Source organism: Symphodus melops (assembly GCF_947650265.1).
Source record: "Symphodus melops genome assembly, chromosome: 2".
Classification (NCBI taxonomy): domain Eukaryota; kingdom Metazoa; phylum Chordata; class Actinopteri; order Labriformes; family Labridae; genus Symphodus; species Symphodus melops.
Window position 1 is genome coordinate 22,278,272 of NC_136692.1, and position 11,039 is coordinate 22,289,310.

The following is an 11,039-nucleotide window of genomic DNA, read 5'->3' on the forward strand; positions in this document are numbered from 1 at the left end:
TTTGCGATTTGATGAAAATGACTTACATATATAACAAACACTGTGTGAAGAGTACAGATGCTGTGTGCTGCAGAATTACATGAAAGAATAATGATGAAAGACATCAAGCCCTAAGGAGGCATCTGGAATTGCATATAAAAAGGCAACCTGGTGTATTCCTTCACTCGTTGGGAAATTGCTACTTGTCCTTGATGCTTTCTGACTCACTGAAGAGATGGAAGCTGTGATTTTCTTGCAAAATAAGAATACTCATTTACCCTTTGTTACCTTTTTCTGTGAAAACGCCACTGAAGATCTTCAGATTTCCATTAATTCAAGTAGAGAACACTCACCAGGCAAACTCAGAACAAAAAGCACTTTGTGATCATCATAAAAGAGATTTGTTCCATGCAAACACCAGGACATGAATGTGAATTTGGCACTAATACAGCTGGCAGTCTTGAAACAGGCAACAACAATAGTCTAAAGCCTGCAGGTGCCAGGTTCGTAGTCTGTGTTGGTAATTTATGGCGGCTCACTTTGACAGTAACTAACAGGGTTAGAGCTCCTCAAATGCCTATTGCTGCAATCTGGCAAAGATTAAATATCAGTTTAAAGGTCAATTAAGTTTGATTTTCACTCTGACTCAGAACAAAATGTATCTCGCAGGAGCTAAGTAGGCAGTTGAATTAATTACTGAAAAGGTCCTGCAGATGAAACAACACCTCACATGAAAGCACAGTGAGGATGGATTGGCCAGAATCAGCCATTGAAACTTTAGAAAACCTCTTTTTCTCCATCCATGTAATAGGGAAAAAAACAAAGGAGTATTTAATCAATCAGAACTGCCATGAAATTCCATGTGGATACACATTTTTAAACAAATCATTGCACAAGTTCATATACCCCTCTGCACCTTTCTGTCCAGTATTAATCATACACCAAACTTTGATTTGTAGAGTATCACTGGAAAAAAAAGAGATAAAAAGATGAAACGGCTAATTCATTTTCCCCACAGATTTAATCTAAGGTTCAACCTCAGTTTAGCTATGCCTTGTGCTTTTTAACTTAAACTTCTCACATTAGTTATTCAATTTCTGAGGAAAAATCTCCACTAAACGTTACATTTAGATCCATTAATGTTTTTTTTGTTTTTTTTGATATCCTGAACTTTGTATCTCTGCTGCAGTTGTTGTGCTCTCTCATCTTGCTGATTCTTGTTGATTGTTATTGAAGACCACCTGCTGCTCTGAGCCTGCTTGGCATCCACAGTTTCTATTATTATTGATTCTAAGTAGTATTCTTAATAATTCTTCCTCTGCCAATGAGCTTTTGTTCTTTTTCTTTCTGTTTCTGTTTGTCTGTTTCACTGCAAAATTATTTTTAAAATATTGGCAAAATTTCAATGAAACTTGCTGAAATAGGTATTAGTGAGAGGCAAATGAACGTCCAGTATTTTCAAGTAATAGCAGATAAATCTGAATATAACAAAAGGAAAAAGTGGCTTATAAGAAAACCTTGGTATTTAACCGGGCCTTTCTTTTCTTCCCTCCCTCTTTTGAGTGAATTGTCATGGTGCGAGTCCTCTTTGGCACTGGTGCTCAGTGTGTGTGTGCCACTCGTGCCCGTTGCGCAGCAGAAGCTGGTCAGCGCTGTGTCTGATCGGACATAAATGCCATGGCAACAGGTACTGAAGTCGGGGGTACAAACAGTGGTAAGGCCCCCGAATCCAAGCGTCCCACAGCGCAGCAGCAGGGCAGAGGGCTGTAGAGTCAAGAAACGAGCACGGTCTGGAGTAGCGCATCGGAGTGCACTGGAGAAACGCAACCCTTGAGAAAGTAAATGTGATGTTTAACATGTAATGTTGGCGAGAAGAGGGAAATAGGATGACATAAGTGTCAGTGTTGAAATTCTTTACAATGCAGAGGCTGTGAATGTTAACTTATACTTTAACCATGTTTCTTTTAAAGTATTATTGAAGCAAGATAAAAAAATAAATAAACGCATTACATTTATTTTTCTGTCATTTAAACAAACATAACACATCTTTTCTTGTGCCTATGTCTCCTCCTAACTGCAGCCTGTTGTGCGTAACACTGGGGCTCTTGGATTAGCACGTTCTTTTCAAAGGTGTTAAATGTAGACACCGTCACAATCACCGCAATCTTTGCCTGGTTTGGTAAATCGCATCGTGTGTACTAACTTGTTAACTTCTTTGCATTTTCTCCTCCCAGTATTTTGCACGCTGAGGCAGAAACGCCCATATCGCCCATTGTGTTTTATTAGTACTGGACAGTGTACAAAACCATTTTGAAGACATTTCAGTTCAATTAAAACTATTTTTTTGTATCTAGATAGTAATTCAAAATTGTGAGAGAAGTTGAATAATGGTCAAACTGAATATGAAAGCATAAAAATATGTGTTTTTGAGATTAGAGATGTTACAGTTGTCTGGTTGACAGTTTCAGAAGCGCGGGGGGCAGAGAGGCTGAATGCCCTAGATCACATGGTATTCAGACGGATGGGTGGTGCAATGAGTTGAAAGGAAGAGCAACCATTTATTTCCATATTTTTTTCTTTGAATGTGATTGGAACTATTACATAGAAAATCTTGGGTAAAATATTAATTTTAAGTAATAATATCTAACATATATAGCGGTAATGAAATCAGTTTTTCTTGATCCTATACTGTTTGCTTCATCGAGGGTGTAAAAGGCTGTAAGCTCTAATTGTTGAAGTTACGGTATGATGACTATACAGAATATTTGCCCAAAACATATTAGAAAGACACCTGAGTTTTTTAAATCCACTATCTTAGTCATTTTAACTTCTTAACAATCTTGTATCCTTTACATTTACATTATCATGAAGCTGTTTAGTTAAGAGACAGGCGATCTCAAGAAAAAGAAAACATCAGAGAACAACACGGAGAACATGGCAGCTCCTTTACTGACTCTTTGGCTTATTTGGAGTCACTTTAAATGGATACAGCCAGAACACTGAGACTTCACCATAACTAAGGCTGTCCATGTTGTGTACCTGCATGCTTGTGCTTGTGTGTGAACTTTACCCTGCCGAAGCACCGTCCAAGCATACCAGGACCAAGGAAGTGTACCGCGCTTTAGAATGGATCGTAACACTCACATTAGTCAAACTGGACTTCAGGGGTGAAGTGTGCATGGGCATGGTATGGAGTGCCTAGTGTGAGTGCACCCTTAGTCTCCCTGAAAGTATTTAAATAATAATGAAATGATGATTGGCATGGATGATTAATGATGATGTTGATTTTTGCAGGGAACACCAAATATTCTGGTAAGTTGCTGATCTTGATGCGCTTGTTATAGGGAGCAACCCAGTTCCTAGAGAGACCAAAGGCTTTGTTATCAAAAGAGATACAAATGTGGCAATACTTTGCAGGTGATACATCAAAAATATTACAAAAGAAACTTACCAAATATTGTGTCTATTCCCATAAGTGCAGGGAAAGTGAGAGTGAAGCAGCTTCAAAGCCTCGGCTCTGTTTAGCAGTCTGCAGGTTACCAGGCTTACAAATGAATGCACCAAAATGCTTTTCTCATGCTCATGCTTCCCAATGCAGCTTAAACAGTTTGGGAAGTTTTATGTTTATCTCAGCTGTTCATCTTGATATGTATCTCTAGATGCTTTGAAGTGGGTACTTACCTCCTGAAAGCTGCAGCCCATTCTCTACTTAATGAACAAATCACCTAGTAAAATATGTGAGGCACCGTATTGATAGAATGGAAATGGAAATGCTGAGCCAGCAACATCGTTCAAGTACTGACATAAATTACCAATTCAGGTCCCGTGTCATTCTTATCAGTAAAGCCACAATGATAACTCAGAAGACTAATTAATTTTCATTCAGCACCTTTTTTTTTTTTTTTTTAAATATCTGTGACATCATTGAATCTCTGGTGGCATACTTGTGGCAAAGTGAGAGAAATGATAAAGACTTTAAAATGTAGGTTTCCTACAGGCCTTATAAGCCTTAAATTGCAATAACCTACAATACAAACCTTAAATTGCTTTCCAACATTTTTATTTAGAACTAGTCCTGCTTGCCATTGTAAACAATGATCAGACAGGATTTACATCTGGCAGAAATCAGTGTGGTAATAAAAGGAAGCTTCTCAATGTGGTTCAACTGCCAAATTCTGACGTAATACAATTTACAGTTGTCGGAAAGAGAAAAAGGCTTTTGATCAGGTTGAGTGGGCCTATCCCTTTTTCCCATGCTGGAGTTACTGGGCATGTTGATGCATTTATTAGCAGCTATAGAATAACTAATTATTTGCTGTCATAAAAAAATGGAAAAATATATATATTTTTTTTTTTAATTTTTTTTACCTTGGCCAGGTTTCCAGGCAGAGATTCCCATTGTCCATTCTATTGTTTGTGATCGCTTTCACACCTTTGGTGGGGGCTTTTAGAAAAACCATCTCTTACAGGTCAGAGTCAGCTGGGAGAAAACTCATAAAATATCCTTTCAGTACATGCCAATGACATGCTCTTAATGTTTCTTACAAATCTTGAGGTGTCAGTATGGGTAATTCTAGTTTGGATTAGTTGCTTTAGCCAATACTCAGGAAATCGGGTTTAAGCACGGTATGGAACAACTGTGCGAGTCTGAGTGCACGATTACCTTGTTTATGTAAAAAAAAGAAAACATTTTCTTTTAGCAATGGACATGTTCTGCTAGCTAGCAGAATTATTCTACTTATACTTTTTTATATAAAACATCAGGGCGCTTAGAAAGGAAGTGACAGCGATATTGATTGGAGAATAAGGATTAAGTGATGTTCTGAGGTTGTCTGAGAAGGAAAGTTATGTGTGCTGCTTCCCCACCATAGTTTTAGACCACACACTTCAAATAGCCTTTATCTACCACTGTCTTGGGATACTGTATTCAATAGGCCTCTAATTCATAACACTTGTTTTTCAGTCTAAATTGTTCTTGCATGCTTGTTATAAATTGTAGATTGATATATGGATGTGGAAGTTAAAGACTCATCGCTATTGACAGTTTCTTCACTGACTTTATCAGATCTGCAGCCGATTGATCATTGCTTTTGACATTATTTTATTTCTAAACAGTAAGTCACAGATTGTGATTACTTTTCTCCAAATTCAAATCATGAGTCCAAAAATGAGCAGGTACAGGCCCTGTGTTTGGTTTCCAGGCCAAATTTGGCAGGGGTAACCTGGCAGTGTGCACATTCCCCTCCAGTTAACAACACGTGGGCCACTTTTGAATCTGGAACAAGACCAGAATACTTTATGGAACATCATTTAACATAATCTGGCACACCAGATTAAGGTAACTGTGAGGCAAATGTGTTTTTTGCTTAAGAAAAGCTTGTTGTCTCCAAAGAGAACAAAGACAAAATGAAAGACACAAAGTCCCCATAAAAGGACACTACAAAGGGTTAAAGTTCCCATGAACTCAAGGTAATTGCTGAGCATTGTTTGATTAAATATTTCTTGTGTTGACTGTCACCTATAAACACCTATATAAAAATGATTATTTATAATAAAGGATGTCTTACAGTTTCCAATTTTCTTGGAAAACACTTTAAATATTGGAGGAAGGGGCACTTCAGTAAAACAGCAAGCAAATCTGAATGCTAAGCAAGTATGCTATCCCACTAGCTTACAGGAAGGTCAAGCTTTAATTGGTAAACAGTTTAGAAACATTGAAGTGGGTAAAGAAACATGTATACTCTGCCAAACTTTCATGGGACTCCATCACTTAAACTGGTCCTGATTTCTACACTTGTTACAATTCACCAAATGTTATCGCAATGTGAAGGGGATATGTTACATGAAATGTATTAAATTGACAGGGAGCAAATGACAGCAGCAGCACACAATCAAACATGTAGAACCCAACATAAACAACCCCTACATGGGCAGGCGGCATGCTTGCATAGCATCTACATTCAAACGGAATATTACAGCCTTCAGTCAAACATTGGTGTTGGAACACTCTGTGGATAGAAGGGGCTTTGGAATATGAATAGCACTAAAGAAAAAGATTATGGTAGAAGAATGAATTAGAAAAAAATCTTTTCAGGGAAGTCAATAAATGGATGTTTGAGGAGAGACATTTTCACCAAGGAATTCAACATCAGGGGGAGTCTCTTTTTTGCAAATTAGCTTCCCGGCAGGAGGGTTTGGTAATAACCGTGTTATCAGGGCTTGGTAAAATATAGTTCACTTGATGAAATTGTTGCAATCGGGTAAACAACTACAGAGAATGCTGTTAACGTTGTTTTCTGAATGTCTCTTCATTCTTTTAATTGTGATGCACTTTCGCTGGAGTTTTCTGTCACAGATGTATTTTCTGGAGATGGCGGTTTGCACCCCTCCCCGTGCCACCCTCCACCGCCCTGCACCATGAGACAACCTGGCCAAGTAGGAAGTACAACAGCTGGACTGCAGTCAAACGCTTGTAAGCTGTTGATCAAAGAAACAACTGGTGTGGCTGTGTGGAGGGAGTTACTTCAACCTGCAGGGTTGTTGTATGATTTTGTATATTATCTTAAATATTTTTGACATGTTATCTGGCATTTGAATCCTTTTTGGATAACTTAATGACTTCAGGACTAAAGTTTAGTGAATTCTCTTCAATAAATGATCCTACAATAGTGTCTGCACTGTGGCAAACAGCTGGAACCCCAGTGTGTGCTTGCTTAAATTGAGCCTGAGCTTCTTTGTCCTTGCACATTTGGGAGTTTCGAGCACTGAAGCTGGACTCCTCGTGTAATGAACAGATTTACATAAAATTATGTTTGACTTTTTCAAAATTTGCATTTATTAGCACTTTAAATGCTTTTGTTGTTTATCTCTCTGTCCCTCATTAACTGCTTTGAAAAGTTAGTTAAGATGTTTTATAATGTACAAATGTTGAACTAAATAAAGTTTAAGTCACTAAAGCAAGCAGGGGGCTTTAGAAGCACCCGCCCCCCCCCCCCCCCCCCCCCGTCAATGAAACAGTTTTAAACGTTGTTTTATGCAAGCATCACATAAAACTGTGGGGTACAGGGTGCAGATGAATATAATGAGATAAGATAATAACTAAGAAGGCGAAGTTGTTACCCTAACCCTTTTCTTTGAATGTTTCTGTAAGGTCAGCCCTCTCTTTCCTCACTCCCAATGATGAGCCAAAACCAAATGAATTTCCAAACTTCTAAACTTTATCAGCACAAGCCAAAGTAACAAACAAAAACATCTTGATCAAATACCCAAATGATTTTAACTTAAAAATACAGAAAATACCTCTAGACGGGTTACCTGGGTGCAGGTCCAACCTCGGGCTCATTCTCCACTTTCTCTCTCTCCCTGATTTCTGACCCTCTCTGGGTAAAGGCACAAAAGCCCTAAAATAAACCTTTAAAAAACTGCATGTACAAAAACAAATGACATTAGTAAAGCTGAGCTGATTTGTCTGCCTTCAACTTTAAAGTGAAACATTTTTTGTGTTAGCCAGAAAATGTCTGTGCAGAGAAGCAGATGGACCAAAATGAATCAGCAGTACTTTGAGTGTTTCTATAATGTTACAGGAGCTGATTAACTACATTCAAATAAAGCACCATCCTTCAGATGTAGCTGCTTTTCGTTGCTGTACACTTTTTCATTATTTTGCATGAAATAATGTAACCCACATGAATATGGAGTTACTAAATCGATATATCTCAGTTAGAGGTGTAATCTCACACCAGAACAGTGGGTGGCGCAACCACTCTGTAACTCTCTGTTAGCGCGAACTCTCAAGGTCTCTTCCCTTTTTGGCTGAGACGTCGTCCTGAAAGGTCGTTCCGAACAAGTTTAAGACTTCCCGGACTTGATTTGTGTGTGAGAGAGTGAAGCTGAGGAGCCGCATCTTTCTTGTTGGTCCCCTCGTGAGCTCCGGTAAGCATAGCCCTATGTTGCTAATAGGCTAAGCCTCCGTGTTAGCTTGTTGAAACTAATTGACCTCAAGATGTCTTGTTCTGATACTTTTCTTCAAACCAATCGGAGTTATGGTACTGATGCCAAATGTTTAACACTACCGTGGTACAGACTGTATCACTGTAATTTGTGAGAATGTCTTTAAAAAAGATCGCTAATGGCGCTAGCCGCTATGCTAACGCCTATCATTGTCAATAGAGTTTAATATGAATGCTAATGCTGCAGTGAACGCAGCTAAGCTAATTTAACAGCACAGTAGTGATAGTGTGGCGCTGCATTAAAGGTGCATTGCACCTATTTCTTGTATTCAGATCATTTTGTTGAAAGAGTATCCACTCAATATATTGCATAAATGCAGTTTGATTTATTTCATTGTGGTTGTTAAAATGCAATTGGTATAAATAATTAGTGATAAAGTTCATCTGATATTTAAAAGGTTAAATAGATAAAAAGGTGTACATTTAAAGGAGAATAAGTTACATGTAAAAACTGTTTAAAAAGATAAATAGTGCTTTAAAAGAGAAACCATTTCATTGTTTATATTACATGGAAATTGTGATATGGAGTTCATGATGGATAATTCTCTCATAGCACTAAGATACTTATGTTGTGATGCATATCAATTCATTTTACAAGGATTGGAGTAATTTATAACCTGAGTAACTGGTTATACCTGATAAGATATTTGAATGATGGATATAAGTAATGAGGTCTAGTGATGAACAGAAAGAGAAGATAGTAATTTGTGTTTTCTGCACTGTGTGTGCAGATTGGTTTTTTATTTGATCATAGATCTGGACTGGATCGTTCAGAATCTGAACCTTTTGTGGGTTCAGTGGCGAGTCAACCCAAGAGACGATTGACTGTGGACGGACCAGAACCCCGGTGTGGCCAGCCGTGGGTCCGCCCTCAGAGGACATCAGGACTAACGACTCATTTCATTCATTCAGGAACCAGATAAGAACTAACACATTCAAACTACCCGGGTAGTGTTAGGAACATATACACAGTGTGCACACAACAAGTCAAAGGAAAATCTCCCTTCTCTTAAAGGAGAACTGCAGCAAAAGGAAACAAACTTGGACCTTCTGTTTTCTTTGTTTTATTTATTTTAGTGAAGATACTTTGATACTTTGGAAGAGTTGAATTTTGTATGGTGATATCTTTTGTTCATTCACTTGCATTGCCATATGTTTGTTGCTGAGGCAATAAAGGTGGTCACTGTTCACTTCCACGTCTACTCTCTCCTAGTGAGTCAATTAAGTAATTCCAGGTATCTTTTCCCAAACCTAGATGAATGTTAGAGTTTAGTTATCAGTGTGGTAAGGCTAGAGGGCGCTACAATAACATTGCAGACATGACTTTTTGTTGGGGTTTTTTTGCATTAAAGTATCTGACTGTAACCACAGTATATCAGGTTGTTTGTGTTGTTTTCTTTCTAAAGGTCACTTGATAAAATGTCTAGCTCATTTTGAAATGACAGGGCTTTCTCTGGCTTCAATAGTTCAAATTGTTTTCTGTTATGGTTTCCTTTCAGCCTCAGCATTTGCTTTTACTCATATCTTTACTATAAATGTGTTTTTCACTTTAAAAAAAAGTATTTTAAAGCGCATTAAAAGCCCCCTGAATAATATTCACAGCAACTGTACTGCTTTAGTCAACTTTACCTCCAATACAGACACACTCGCACATGATTTGATTTTTATATTGAAGATTTTAAGTTGTGTCATTGGTTTTGGACAACTACCTCTCTCGAGTTTTTGAAGGTTTCTTTTTAAGAGTGGAGTTTTTCGGTTTAACCTTCAAAACAAATTATTATCCCTTATGTATTTTGTTTATCAGCATACATTCACAGTTGTTAAATCAACTACAGTATGTACTGTATAAGGAATCTGAAGTATGATGGCTTGTCATCTGCGTCACATTGTGATCTAGGAGTAACAAACACACTGTTGAATGTAGGATGCTATGCAGCATTTTCTATGCAGGCACATAGCTGCTATATTTTCTGGGACGCTGTTAGATAGAAAATATGTCAGTAAATTATTCAGTTAACCTTGTTGCCTACTCTGATGAGTAGCTCCTGATTGAAGCTGTAGCCATACTGATGTGAATACTGCAAGTCATGTTTTCCATTTCCTGTTTCATTTTAAAGATCATCACTGAGGCATGGAAATGGGAGTGGAGATGAGTAAATTAGAAGGACAGTCAACAGGTTGGGAGTGGGACTCCAGTTGTAAATGCTGAGATTTCATCACCTCTTCCTCTAGGATGGACACATCAGCACAACATGGGAGTGTTTTGTATCATTTAATAAACCATAAATGCCCATTAAATGTCGCAACAGCAGCATTTGGAACTCATTTGGGTACACATTTGGAAAGTTTAGCCATCCAAGGCCAATTCCATTTGATTTTATGCTTGAAGTATATTTATTGTGATGGTTACCTGAAAATAACAAGACTGTTCACATATGCTCAAAAGAAAATTCACTCCATACTGTGCCTTTGTTTTCAAAGGGGACAGTTGCGACCCACTGTGATGCTGCATTACCCTGCTCCAAAAATACAAGCAAGGGTTGTGCTCTTCATTCTAATTGTTCAATATCTGATGTTGGCATTCAAGGTTCAACAGGCAAGGTTACAGCTGTAGGTCTGGGATGTAGCCAGAGGGACAAATGAGGCATGGCAGGTTTTTTAAGAGAAACTCATATGTGCTGAAGAGCTCCCTAAACTTTACAATGTGACGGATGTCACTGTGCTTGACCCTGCAGATGGCACTCTGCCCTTTGACCTATGTCATGATGGGCAAAGTCCACATTTGTTATTATGTGTAAAAAGTCTTAGTTTAAATTTTATGCTGTTTCGAGACTGCAGTGTTTTCACTACAAGCTCAGGATGGCTCTTTGAGGGAAACAAAAAGACCACCTTAGGGTTTCCTCAAGGATTTCTTTTTTGAGACTATGAAGTTCTCTACCCAATTTTGGCAATGCATCTGTGATATTAATTTTCAGTCTACTCTCAAACAAAGTGTTTGACAGTCTGACATAATGACAAATCCAATTATTCAACCACACGGATAAGGTGGCA

The 11,039-nt window shown here is 38.1% G+C and overlaps 1 long non-coding RNA gene across 1 annotated transcript; it reads left to right on the forward strand.

The window, feature by feature from the left end:
- The first annotated feature begins 7,770 nt into the window (after positions 1–7,770).
- Positions 7,771–9,187, forward strand: LOC306820556. The gene is made up of 2 exons (XR_013778682.1): positions 7,771–7,911; positions 8,720–9,187. It is a non-coding gene; the product is annotated as an uncharacterized lncRNA (long non-coding RNA).
- Positions 9,188–11,039: the final 1,852 nt, after the last annotated feature.